General features: G+C 40.4%; 1 long non-coding RNA gene across 5 annotated transcripts in view; it reads right to left on the bottom strand.

Moving 5' to 3' along the window:
• Positions 1-11,260, bottom strand: part of LOC102259004 — a 17,310-nt gene extending 6,050 nt beyond the window's left edge. For 2 of the 5 annotated variants that reach the window (XR_001362155.1, XR_001362154.1), the window contains exons 1-3: positions 11,042-11,260; positions 9,765-9,851; positions 934-1,117 (exon numbers count right to left, since the gene is read on the bottom strand). This is a non-coding gene — a long non-coding RNA (uncharacterized LOC102259004). Of the gene's footprint in view, positions 1-302; positions 342-933; positions 1,118-9,764; positions 9,852-11,041 lie in introns of those variants that run through there. The other 3 variants (XR_313583.2, XR_313584.2, XR_313585.2) reach the window with 3 other exon arrangements.
• Positions 11,261-11,330: the final 70 nt, after the last annotated feature.

The raw sequence follows: 11,330 nt of genomic DNA, 5'->3' as shown, positions 1-11,330 counted from the left end.
AGGCCTTCCTTCCCCCAGCTGCTGGCACCAGCTTCCCTCCGGCATCCGGGACCCGGGCTTCCCTCGAAGAGGGAGGCCCCACCCACCCGCCGCAGCCCACTGGTCGGTGGCCTGGGCCTCCCTATTCTGGGCGATCATGGAGCCCCCCGATTGATCATCCCACGGGCCGATGGCCTGGGCCTCCCTCTGCGGGTCGATCTGGGGTGATGGCTGGGCCCCCGACCAATCACATCGCACCTGCTTTGGCTGGCCTGGCGCCAGTGGGTGTCACAGCATGGTCCCGGATGGTCGTCTGGATGGTCGTTCCGCTGTTCAGCCGTTCGGTCGATTTCCATATTATGCTTTTATTATATAGGATATTTTTATTGATTTCAGAGAGGAACGGAGGAGAAATAGATAGAAACACCAATGATGAGAGAGAATCATTGATCGGCTGCCTTCTGCATGCTCCCTACAGGGGATGAAGCCCATAACCCAGGCATGTGCTCTTGACCATAATTGAACCCAGGACCCTTCAGTCCACAGGCCAGTGCTCTATCCACTGAGCAAAACCGGCTAGGACCCAGAACCACATTTAAAGCAAGATTTTGGGACAACTGGTATTTTGCAATATAAAATAAAAAGATAAGTTGAATCCCTCACATCACATACAAAAATATAAAACATTAAATGAAAAAAAACCCCTCCATAAATTATCAGAAAATATGGGCAAACATTAACTCCTTTTCAAGCACACTGATAAAAGTAGAGACCATGAGAGATACTATTTGTTCAGTTGTTTTTTTCTAAAATGTGTGCCTCTGATACAGATTCAAAATGTTTTTGTAGCCAAAGTATGGAAATGCTATATATCAATAATTGTCCTAAGGGATGGCTTAGGGCACTAAACACCCCCATTATCTTTATTAGCTTCTCTAGGTCACCCCCAAATACCTGGTATAGCTCTAAATAAAAGTGTGCAAAACAGATGTAGCTGAAGGACACATCCTAGAGTATCTTATGCTGTGAGCAGACTCTTGACACTAAGCTCTTCCTCTCCCTAGACATTCTGGAGCCATCACTGCTGCTCTCTGGAAAGAGTCACAATGTCATCAGCATAGAAGGCTTCTGAGAAGACCTACAGTGGAAAAAAAAGAAAACTTAGTTTACTCATCATTTCCTAAACTTACTTGACTATAGGACCCTTCCCTCAACATGATACCTATTAATATCCATCGAATTCATGGAGCACACCTTCACAAATGTCAAAATATATGAAATTAGTATTTGAATGGGAAAATGCTGATTGAGATGAGCCCTTGTGAAATACTGTCCACTTATTGCTATTTTGCCAATGTTCAACTTGAGGTGCTCTCTGATATTGTGATTTGCTGACACCTAGTGCCAATGCTTTAATTTAGCACATACGTATCATTTCCTACAATACTTTATATATATATTTCCTTTTCCCAATCCTCACCTGAGGATATGTTTATTGATTTTTAGAGAGAGAGAGGAAGAGGGATAGAGAGAAACACTGATGTGAAAGAGAAACATCAATCGACTGCCTCCCCCAGATACCTCTACCGAGGATTGGGGATCAAACCTGAAACCCCTGTTCACTGAACGATGCTCCAACCAACTGAGCCACCTGGCCAGGGATACAACAACAGAACGTATATTGCTGCCCAATTAAATAAAAACTCCTGCTTGCAGACTGTGTTGGGTTTAAATTCTTGTACATCATAACTATGATGCACTTATACCGTGGAATACTATAAAACGTATGTGTAAATGATTCACAGGGCTAAAAAAGTATGCTCTTCTCTCACCTATTAAAATATGACTTATGAAACTACACATATGGACAATGTGTCTGATACTACTTGTTCTGACCTTTGCCTTACTTTTGAAAGGAACTGAATTAGACTGTATTTGTGATAGAGCTAGAAGGTTCAGGAAAAGAGGTCAGCCCATTTCTACAGAAACACAAAGTTGTTACTGGAATAAATATGCAACAGATACTTCTTTTACTAAATTCGTGAACTTTCTTTTACACCAAAAGTAACCCTTGAGTTCTAAATAAAGGGAAAAAGAAGAGGAGGCAAAGGTACTATAATTGCAGTGGTTATGTGGTCCAGCCATTTAAAATTAATGTTAACTTGAATTGTAAAGTGTTAGATTTACGAGCATTTCGATTCCACTTCTGATCTATATTAAATGTGTCTCTGTATTGTTTACTTTAAAATGTCAACACAAATGATACTTCCCAGGTCTTTTGCTGCTCGTTCTAGATAATTAGTTCTTTTTTTTTAAATTTTTAATGGATTTTTAGGGAGAGGAAAGAGAAACATTGATGTGAGAGCTGAACATCGCTTAGCTGCCTCCTGCACGCCTTCTCCTGAGGATTGAGCCCAAAACTCGGCCTGTGCCCTCCTCAAACCAGCAACCTTTTGGTGCACAGTATGATGCCCAACCAACTGAGCCACACCAGCCAGGGCTAGATAATTAGTTCTTATGTTTTAGTAAAAATTCTAGTGCTAAAAAATCTTGGAATGCCAATTTTAATTGACTATCACTTGATAACTCTGTAAAGCAGTCTTATTCACTATAAGATAGCGTTACTATTTTTGAGTATTTGAGATCTAAATTAAATAGTATCTAATCTAATTATTGCTGGGAACCAAAAACCAATTCTTCACTGTGTATTTACGGGTTCTCTTACAGCTACTAAGTTGTTGTGAATATAAGCATATGTCTCTGTGTGTGTTTTGTGCAATGTCTGCTTCTAACTGGAATGTGGCACTGACAGTGCTGGTTCTATTTTTTTTTTAAAGCAACTTCTTTTTAAAATATATTTTATTGATTTCAGAGAGGAAGGAAGAAGCAGAAACATTGATCAGCTGCCTCCTGCACGACCCCTACTAGGGACCGAACCTGCAACCCGGACATATGCCCTGACCAGGAATCAAACCATGACCTCTTGGTTCGTAGATGGAGGCTCAACCACTGAAACACACCGGCCGGGCAGTGCTGGTCCTTTTGATTTTGGCCTGTCTAGGCTACTGTGTGACATGTGATGACTCCACTCGCTATCAAAATTACTGTGAAATCTTTACTACACTGTGTCATGATGTCCTTTAGTTTTTATCTGATAGAAACAAAATCCTAAACTCAACATGAACTCAGGCACTCAAAACTTCATGTTTTAAGATGTTCACCTGGAAAATCATAAACAATGTCACTGTTTTAGATTAGTATAAAAATAGCAACACAAAATTTTTTTAAAAAAATATTTTTATTGATTTCAGAGAGGAAGGGAGAGGGAGAGAGAGCTAGAAACATCAATGATGACAGAGAATCATTGATTGGCTGCCCCCTGCATGCCCCACACTGGGGATTGAGCCCGCAACCCTGGCTGGGCAACACAAAATTTTTTAATCTTGCAGAGAATTTGTGGATTTTCTACAACCATATGCTTGGATCTCAAGCTGAGAAATACTGCCGTGGATGATAACCATTCATTCATTTACTTAACAATATTTATTGAGGCCACTGTGTGCTTGGCCCAGGGAATCCAACAATCAACAAACTCCCTGCCCTTACGAACAGCCTTACAGTCTAATGGGGAAGGAGGACAATAGACAAGTAATTATATAATTTCAGATAGTGATTAGTGCTGTAAAGAAAGTGAGCAGGATTAGGGAATGGGGAGCTGAAAGGACAGGGATACTGTTTTAGAAAGGCTGGCAGGAATGGCATCATGTGAGATTTGAGCAGACATTAAAAGAATACTTGGGGAAGAGTTTTCCAGGCAGAAGAGCAAGTTCAAAGGCCTTGAGATAGGAATGTATTCGGACTGTTTGAAGACCAACCAGGAGGCCAGTGTGGCTGAAGCACAGCCAGGAAAAAATGTCAAACAAATAGCAAGGGCCAAATCACACAGGGTCAGTAATGAAGTCATGACTTTGGTGGTTCTAAGGAAAAAAAATGTGATTGCAGAAGGCATGCTTTATTTTATCTGATTTTTTTTCCTTTTTTTTTTTTTTTTTATTAAATCTTTATTGTTCAGATTACATTTGTTCCTCTTTTCAGAAGGCATGCTTTAGATAGACATGAGGGGGAACTATGTCTCTAAAACTCAACTTTTTTCTTTTACTTTGTAAAATCAACTTTATTTAGATATAATTTATGTACATAAAACACACCCATTTGAAGAGTACAGGATGAGTTTTGGTAAAGGTATACAGCCATGTCACCATCATTATAATCAAGATAAAGAAAATTTCCATCATCCGAAAAAGTTCCCTTGTTTCCTTTTGCAGTCAGTCCCCATCCCTTTACCCTCTACCAGAGCCAGGACTCACTGGAATTTGGGGACTCATTAATTTCAATGTGCACTTTGAGGACTCATTTCTGTGCTGTCCAATATGGTAGCCACTAGCCACATGTGGCTACTTAAATTTAAATAAAATGAGTTCAGCCCTGGTCGGTTTGGCTCAGTGGATAGAGCGGAGGCCTGCGGACTCAAGGGTCCCAGGTTTGATTCCGGTCAAGGGCATGTGCCTTGGTTGCGGGCACATCCTCGGTTGGGGGTGTGCAGGAGGCAGCTGATCGATGTTTCTCTCTCATCAATGTTTCTGATTCTCTATCCCTCTCCCTTCCTCTCTGTAAAAAATCAATAAAATATATTTTAAAAAATAAATAAAATGAGTTCAGTTTTTTAAGCCACACATGGCTAGTGGCTGTCATATAGGACAGGACATGCATAGGATTCTTCCATCACTGCAGACAGTTCTATTGGGCAAAGCTGAGATGTTACCTTGGTGGAATTTGACTTTTACCACATGGAGGTAGGCCAAGCAGCATGAAAACTATGTAAGCCATATAAGTCACATTACCTAGCTTTAAGTTACTATCTGTGTTTACTACATTTATCACCAAGTAATTAATAAAGCCCGTGTGTATGAAAGGGGGAGGAGTGTTCACTGGGATAGCATGATAATGGCAACAGTAATTATGAATATCCTATTTTTATTTAGGGAAATGGTCATTTCCCTTATAACTCATAAGGCACAATTTTGTTTTAAGTAAAATTAAACCTCAAAATCATACTGACTATATCTGTGTTTGTGTGTGTGTTTTTTAAAGAGGTGAGGTGTTTTTTTTTAAATAATATATTTTTATTGATTTCAAAGAGGAAGGGAGAGGGAGAGAGAGAGAGAAACATCAATGATCTCCACACTGGGGATCAAGCCTGCAACCTGGGCATGTGCCCTGACCGGGAATTAAACCGTGACCTTCTGGTTCATACATAGGTTGACACTCAGCCACTGAGGCATGCCGGCTGGGCTCTATTTATGTGTGTGTGTGTGTGTGTGTCTTATTCCCCCCGAAGGCAGGATTCTAAAGCAAATATGCTAAAATATTGACAAATAAAAATGATCTAAGCCAAATTTGGCCATTGGCTACTAGTTTGCACTCACTTTTTGGCTAATTCTCTCTCAAATCACTAAGCAGTTGTGAGGTAGTGGAAAGAGGGAGGGCTGAACATGGAAGAAAATCTTGATTTGAAGCCCAGCTCTGCTACTTGCTAGTTGGGTGGTAATAATGATGATAATGTTAACCTTCCCGTTACATCTTCTCATAGGTAGGACGATACTACCTATCTCACAGGATTGTTTTAAAGATTAAGGTAATAGCCCTAACCTGTTTGGCTCAGCAGATAGAGCATTGGCCTGCGGACTGAAGGGTCCCAGGTTCGATTCCCGTCAAGGGCATGTACCTTGGTTGCAGGCACATCCCCAGTAGGGGGTGTGCAGGAGGCAGCAGATTGATGTTTCTCTCTCATTGATGTTTCTAACTCTCTATTCCTCTCCCTTCCTCTCTGTAAAAAATCAATAAAATATATTTTTTAAAAAATCAACCAATGAATGCATCAATAAGTGGAACAAACTGATGTTTCCCTCCCCGCCTCTCCCCCCTTTCTCTCTCTCTCAAATCAATAGAAATTTTTAAAAAATTAAAAAAATAAAGATTAAGGTAATATAATTGAAAGCACCTGCCTTATAATAAACCCTCAATACATTTTTCATAGAATTTGTGATATTTATTTTCCTGTATAGACTTTATTGATTATATGTTTTATTCTACTTGTATTTATGAACAGTTTAGATCTGGTTATTTCTTCTATTAGAATGTAAGCTCCTTTGGGATAGGGCTGGCCTTTAAGTTCCTATAATACCTACTTCAGTAATTAAGTTCCTCCCACATCCACCCCAAACTTCAACAAAAGCTTGTAACTTGACATCGGATTGTCTGGGGTAGAGATCTGGAGTAAATAGTCTACTCTTAGTACAGATGTCCATTTCATAGGAGAAAGAATGTGGCTGACTTAAAACAATCCCCAAATACTGCCAATCACTCTTCTTCAAATACTCTCTGCAATTCTTGATCCTAAAGTCCTCCTTCCAACCTTGGATATAACTTCTCCATGATACTTCACTTCCTTTTCCAATTTAAAAGAGAAAAAACAATGATACCTGTTCTGTTGTTAAGTGGATGCCTTTTTTTTTTTAAATGTTAAGTAGCTGTCTTTAGCTTTTACATTTACTAGGTTTGTTAAAAGCAATCCAGCAAGTTTAAAAGTGCCATTCTAGAAATTATGGGGGATAAACGAATTTTATTTTTATTTTTTATTTTTTTAAATATATTTCTTTATTGATTTCAGAGAGGAAGGGAGAAGAAGAGAGAGAGAGATAGAAACATCAATGATGAGAGAGAATCATTGATCAGCTGCCTCCTGCACACCCCCTACTGGGGATGGAGCCCGCAACCCAGGCATGTGCCCTTGGCCCAGATCGAACCTGGCACCCTTCAGTCCGCAGGCTGATGCTCTAGCCCAGGGGTGGGCAAACTTTTTGACTCGAGGGCCACAATGGGTTCTTAAACTGGACCGGAGGGCCGGAACAAAAGCATGGATGGAGTGTTTGTGTGAACTAATATAAATTCAAAGTAAACATCATTACATAAAAGGGTACAGTCTTTTTTTTTTTAGTTTTATTCATTTCAAATGGGCCGAATCCGGCCCGCGGGCCGTAGTTTGCCCACGGCTGCCTAGCCACTGAACCAAGCCGGCTAGGGCACGAATTTTACTTTTAACTGAATTTTGTAATTCAGATACAAGTGATGCTAGGGTGATGGTGGTAGAAGAGTTATACATCAGAGCAGCTAACATTAGGTGCCCAGCTCATTTTTCCCATCTGTAATACTGAGACAAGAACTGTTATGCATCCCACAAAGATCTTATGAACATTATTAGGCAATTAAGATCATGGAATTTTGGAGGAAGAAGAAGGTAGCATGTGTATCTCATATAAGTAGATTAAAAGCTTTCAGCACTCTTAAGGCCTTATAAGAAACAGTATTACCCACCCTGGTCACTGTAGCTCAATTGGTTGAGCATCATCTTGTGTACTGAAAGGTCCCCGGTTCGATTCCTGGTCAGAGCACATGCCCTGGCAGTTTGATTCCCGGTCAGGATACATGCTGGAGGCAGCCAATTGATTCACAAGTTGAACTTGGCATGGTTAATATCATCACCCTTTCTTTATTTATGTTAGCTTTCTTACTCTGAGAACTTTGACTGCATTTACAGATTCATTAATGAAGTGATTTTCAGGTTAAATGATCTAATTTAATTCTAGAATTGCCAGAAACCTAACTCTCCCCCTCCTCTCCCCACCAATTAAATATGCTTTACACCAAGGTATTTCTATTCCCCCCCTCAAAAGTATAATTCTTAAAACTAGAAGAACTATAGTAACAAATGGGTTTAAATATCAAATTTAGTTTGAGAAGAATGCTTCCACCTAATCAAGGCCCCACATAGGGAAATTAGCACTAGATCAATCAAGTGGATTGTGCTTGACAAACCAGAGAAAGCTGCCCATTTTTTCAGTAGGATGGGAAGTGGTTATTTTGTCAAGGTATGATTCAGAATGACATATTCAGGTGCAATTTAAAAATATCTACTTCATTGTTTATATCTATCACCCATAAGGAAAATTTGGATTGGTGAAGATAAGACATACAAATGCATGACAGTGTTCGAATTGCACACTGCTGCCAGCTTTCACATGCTCCGAGGTGTTAATAATTCAATTGTTTGAATTCTGAATGAGAAAAATGAAATTTTACTGCAGGTGTACCTTTTCAGTCATGGCAAAAGTTATTTCCACTTAAAGGACATATCCAATTTCTCAACTTATAAACACTCGATTAAAAAATCAGTTCCAAGATCACTTAAGCAATTACCACCAAACTATTGTCAAAACAGATATAAACCACTTTTCCTGCATAAATTAATTCTTTATGAAAAACGTTATTGAAAATGATCCCCTTCAAGGTAAATACCATTGTTACAGGATAGTAAGAAGCTAGGAAAATTCCAGGACAAGCAGAATAGGGAAACTAAGGAAGATAGTTAAACAGCAGTTTGCAGCCCCATAATAAATCCTATCTTCCCTAAACCAAGGAAACTTAAGAGTAAATGGTTTGCACTTCTCCCCAACCAGAGGGTAAATAGCTAAAATCACCTATTCGGGGAGACAGAAAACAGAAATCCAATTAGTGCCATTTCCCAACCACACCCAAGAACAAATTAAGAGAATAAATCTCATCTTGGTACATTAGCTGGTGAAAATTCTATTGATCCCCTAAGAACTCCCCTAAAAGCCCAGCCTTTAAAACTTCTGAAAACGAAGGTCCCAGTGTGCTCTCCCTCCAGGGAGCATGCCTATGCCATTCCCTTTCCCCACAGGCACATTATTTCCTAAACTTCAAGGGACTCATGAGACTTGCACCCGGGGGAGCAATGGGCAGTGGCAGCTCATCCCTGGCTAACCCCCCCAATCTGTCGCCAAGGCTCCCTTTTCTCTGATTTCTCAGTAACATAAAGCAGACCACCTAGGCTCTCCTGTTGCTTTTCTATGCCCATACTTGTTCCACTGTCCTAAGTGTGTTTTTGCTGCAGTCAATAAATTCTTGCTTGCTTTTCTACACTGTCTCTTGATTGAAATCTTTCCTTCAAGAAGGCAAGAACCAGTAACACCATTGCCTATCTTGTTTAAAGGTAACATTATTTTCGCATGGATAAAGTAGAATTGGGTGAGAAAATAATGAACATTTGAAGGATTTCTCTTCCCAACGTATTATTTCTTTTGAAGAAAATTATACACAATAACCAGGTGAAAGTCAATACTAAGACTCTTTAGGAGAATCTATCTTATAGATGCTTCATTTCAAGCATCTAATTCTATTTACTCTAAAAACCTAACCTTACCTTGGCAGATATGGAAAACTCAAATGATCTCATGGACTGCACTTACGTTATCTATTTTGTGCCAAATGTTTCAGAAATTTTGTGCAAGTTTACTTATCTAAGGTTTTGAAAACAAGAATTTCCAGAATGGTAAGTGAAAGGGACTGACTGTAAAATAATTTAAATAACACTAGCTTTCAATTAACATATGTGTTTTTGCATGAAAAGGCAGTTTCCTAGCACACAAGTAAGAAAATAAAGCTCTTTCACCTCCTTATGGATTCTAGTTCTTACTAAGGAGACCCTGAGGCTTAACAAAAGGTCTGACCTTAACTGCTCTTTTCTTTTGTAAAGAAAAGTACTGTAAAAAGCACTGAGTCTGAGATAACACTGGTGATTTGAACCTTGGACAAGTCAATTCTCTCTAGTCTGTTTCTGTAACTGTAAAGGAAGTCAACCATACCTGGTAAAGGTATCGCAGGACTGGTGTGAGGATGAGACGATGTATTCGAGCACATTATGTACACTCTGTGGATGAAAAGGGGTCACTCTGTGGATGAAAAAGGGCCACATACTAAACTTGACAAGCTCAGGGGAGGCCTCCATAGCTGGTCTTAACAAACCCAAAGCGACCAAAGTAACCACACAGCATTGTCCGAATGTAGACATTCCTAACATAAAGCAGGTCACGGAAGGTGGTCCTGTCCTAGGCTTGTAGCTTATTCCTTGACAGAGGTCAGTCTTTACGTCTGAAATTGTCTGTGCCTTTGTGCATCTAGGATAACACACCTTTGAAGTGTAGCTTTCTTTTCTAGATCCTTCAGAGGCACCACCGCCTGCACCAGAGCACAAGGCCACATTGCTCTTGTTGCCCACATGCCGTCTCTATGTGCTGTACGTGTCATCTTGTACCTCCCAATGGACAAGGTGTCTCTCCATTTTACCTTTTATCCAATCTCAGACATCTTCCCACAGTGCTTTCTCCCACCTCTCCAACCTACCACCAGTGAGCTTTACATAACCCTCCGCTATCTCCTCCTTTGGTTCTAATGCTTACAATAAGCTATAAAACAGCCATCTCCTGGAACATTTTCTCAATCCATTAAGATTTTGCTTCCCAGCAATTGTGTCAGTTTGGCTCAAACTCTTATAAGACTTTTTTCTTAGGCTGGTTGTTCTCTGTCAACAACTATAATAGGAACCCGGGGTTAGTTACTATTTTATTGATACTAGCCTTACCGTTCCTGCCTATGTCTCTGTTTGTAAAATGGGTACAGATCTAGGTTTGTTCCTATCCAGTCACTTGCTGGACTGTGAACTTGAACAAGTCATTTCCTTTCGGGACGTGTTTCCTAACAAGGTTATTACGAAGAGCAACTGATATCGTGTATGGCTATGACAGACATACATTAAGAACGTCATGATGGCTGCTATAACTCTCTGAGGGAAGGAGGTATTATTTATACTGTAAACTGCCGGCGTCCAGGGAAGGAGGAAACAAATGGCGCCTTTGCGACCCTCAGTAGAGGCAGAAAATGGGCGCAGGCGCCTCAGTGGCTTGGAATAGCGGGAAGAATGAGAATAAAAAAGTATGGCAGTAAAAAAAAAAAAAAAAGACATTAAACACTCCGAGAATCAATCCACTATTTTTCCCCTTTTCTCTTATGACCGCTAGCCTAGAGAAGACCATTTCATTCACCTTCCCAGCCCGCCACATCGCTGGACATTTATTTACTGTACCTTCTCACTGAGAGCCTTTCATTTCCCTCCCCTTCTAGACGGCGTGAACTTCAGACCCTCTGCTTCCGACACCCATACCCTGTAACTCGGCTTTAACAAGAAAGCTTCCCTGTATCCTTCCTCCGCCTGAAGAGGAAGTGAAGCTGAATGGACCGCAGTGCATCCTAGGAAAGATGGTCTCTCATACTCCTTTGCTTGGGCCCCGGAGTGGGGAAGACAGCAAAGCCAATCCAGATAAAACTACAACTCCCGGCAGGCAACGTGAGTGACTACTTCCTTTCTGCCCCCC

This window comes from Myotis brandtii, unplaced genomic scaffold, assembly GCF_000412655.1.
Source record: "Myotis brandtii unplaced genomic scaffold, ASM41265v1 scaffold23, whole genome shotgun sequence".
Taxonomy (NCBI): Eukaryota; Metazoa; Chordata; class Mammalia; order Chiroptera; family Vespertilionidae; genus Myotis; species Myotis brandtii.
Note: the sequence above shows the minus strand (reverse complement) of the source record. Positions and strands in the feature narration are given on the sequence as shown.